The sequence below is a fragment of the Scylla paramamosain genome, chromosome 24 (assembly GCF_035594125.1).
Source record: "Scylla paramamosain isolate STU-SP2022 chromosome 24, ASM3559412v1, whole genome shotgun sequence".
NCBI lineage: Eukaryota > Metazoa > Arthropoda > Malacostraca > Decapoda > Portunidae > Scylla > Scylla paramamosain.
The window spans coordinates 17,359,654-17,362,399 of NC_087174.1; the positions used below are offsets into that span (position 1 = coordinate 17,359,654).

At 44.5% G+C, this 2,746-nt stretch overlaps 1 long non-coding RNA gene across 1 annotated transcript; it reads right to left on the reverse strand.

Moving 5' to 3' along the window:
* Positions 1–204: 204 nt before the first annotated feature.
* Positions 205–755, reverse strand: LOC135112953 (uncharacterized). The gene is made up of 2 exons (XR_010274637.1): positions 588–755; positions 205–471 (listed from the first exon to the last, which is right to left on the reverse strand). It is a non-coding gene; the product is annotated as an uncharacterized LOC135112953 (long non-coding RNA).
* Between the last annotated feature and the right edge of the window lie 1,991 nt (positions 756–2,746).

Sequence of the window (2,746 nt, forward strand, 5' to 3'; positions counted from 1 at the left end):
TCCACATATCATAGTACACCCAGTTCAATCCCTCACAATGGTACCAAGAAAATAACACTTCATGTAGAGATTCTGACATCCGTTACAATCATATCCCAAATATAAAAATAAAGCAACAATCAGTATACAAAATCCAACTAAACTTCACTTGTATATCACTCATAATACTCAATAAATTCCCATAATGTACTCACTTCAGTGGCCCACACTGACGCTCTTCGAATCCCCGTAGCACACCTGACATGTCACCCCAACTATCATCCAGTCCAGGGCGTCCTCACAACTCTGTCTGGCAACAATATATCCCTTGTACATTACCCTATCTTACTAATACATCCTCTATTTGTAACCTTCACCAAATTATACTAATCACAGCACATGGCGGGTAAATAAACACAACTAACCTGTAGCACGGAGGACCAACCAACACACCAACCGACATGAGGTCCAGGGCGTCCCTACATTCTCCGTCTGGCAAACAATAATATCACTTGTATTACCTTAGCTACTAAACACATCCTTTGCTTGTAATCTTCACCACAGTATACTAATTCACAGCACAAGGTATATAAATAAACACAACTAACCTGTAGCACAGAGGACCACCCAACACAACAACCCACAGTACATTGGTGGGCCGGCTTAGACAACCCGCCAGGCCGACCATGTTCACAGGTAGTGGGTGAAACAAAACACCACAAAGAAGCGTACCAAACTTCTCCCATTCCAACAAAACACAACTTACATTTTCTTTAACACAGATAACAAAAACATATTGTATAAATTAATAATAGATGGTTAACATATCATTTTAATGATACAATAGGTAACCTGTTTTTCCTCTTTTCTTTCAACTTCTCGCGTTGAGACTGAATATCCTTCAATGATAGATGGGTTCCAGTCGTTGTTTATGCAGACTGATCTCAAACATTCATATAGTTGGATTGAATTCATAGCCCTCTGCCCAAGTCGAGACGACTACCATCGCGTCCAATGAGCACACATGCGAACAACAGTATGCAAGAAGACAAAATTTTTCCTCTTTTCTTTCAACGTCTCTTATTGAGACTAGCAGAGATGGTGTTAAAAAAATCATCTATATCGGCAGTATAGCTAACAAGAAAATGTGAATAACCTATATTGATAGATGGGTTCCAGTCGTTATCTCTGCAGATTGATCTCAAGCATTCATATAGTTTCATTGAATTGAAAGTGTGTGTCCCCTGTAGAACAGCCTGTCCTGCCCATTGCTGTCTCACTCCATTTCCATCGAAGAAGTGCTTGCTTCCAGTCTTAGCCCTAGTCTCATCGCTGTTGTCATCCAGACACCTTCCTTGGATCCACGTAGTATTCACACATTTGATAGCTCCCTCGAAAGCCATGAACATGGAGGCCTCGTCCATGAGTACCCCGGCGATCTTATCTTCGTCTTGCTCTCCCCTCAAGTACATTGCCCTCACCATCTGATAAGTGATCTGAAGAGTTCAGACATAACTTCAGTCCACTCCGGATCCATGCTCAAAATCAGCTAGAGCTGTGAGATGCTCAAGGCATTGATATTTGTAGATTTGACGGCGGGCCTCTGGCACGGCAAGAGCGCGACGCCATTCCTAGGTCCGACTACACCCATTTCCTCTCTTGCGAACGGAATGTCAATGTTCCTGCGTTCTGGGAGCTCTGTCACATTACTAAGAACAAATTTGCTTACGTTGTTTGGCTTATTGAAGATACATTCGTTGATGGCGTTAGTAATCATTCTTCTATCTGCCTCTTTAGATTTCTGAGATTGCTGGTGACGAATGACGAGTGTCTGTCGATCAGGGCTCTCACGAACCCGAGAAACTTTCCGAACGATTCTTGGTTGAGATCTCTACCGAGTCCCTGGAGAGCTGCATCTTCAAATCTGGTCTGTTCTCCTTTCCGGTATTGTTCAAGAGGAACAAGAGAAGGCAACTCCATTAGAAATGAGAACACGCTGCAGGATAGGCTCCTTCCGTTCGAGAAAGTCTTGGACAGGCGAGCTATTGGGCACCACGGAAATGGGTGCAGTGATCGGCCCATTCTCTTTGATAGACCCATGAGGAAAGTAGTGTTCGATGTGTCTCTTAGATCTCGAGCTGCCCAGACCGACTGTCCCGATGCCGCCACCCTTGGGCTTCTCAACGTATCGGCTGTTTTTGGCCATGTCTGTGATCTCGGAAGAGGGGCGCGCAGAGGCCGTGTGAATGTCAAAAATTCCGTTGACAGAGTTGTGTCCCCACTTGGACGAGAGACATGATGTTGGTTACCGGCAGATTGCCCTCTCTCCATTCGATGTAGGCTTTCTCGACATTTAGAGGGTTGGATATGACTACCGCTGGAATCAACCCGGTCATGTACTTGAGAAATAGACCGCCGTCCAAAAGCCTCGACTGATTCTCTTAAACGCAGAACAGAGTCTCTGTGCTCTTGATGATGAACTTGGTAATGATCAGGTGGAGGATCGAGTTGATGCTGTCGGCCATATAGTTGCTGTATCTGTTGAGGACATGAAAGAGTAGACCATGCAAATGAACACTGTCATTGAGACATCTTCGCAATCCTGTCGGGTAAGATGGTCATCCAGAGGTCAGACGTCTCGGTAGAAATCCGAGACGTAAGGAGGAAGAGAGGGCAAGATTGGCGTACGTCCCTTCTTAAGAGCTTTAGATTGTCTAGTGCTACCTATCCCAAAACTATTGAAGGATTTTAGGAGGATGATGGTGAT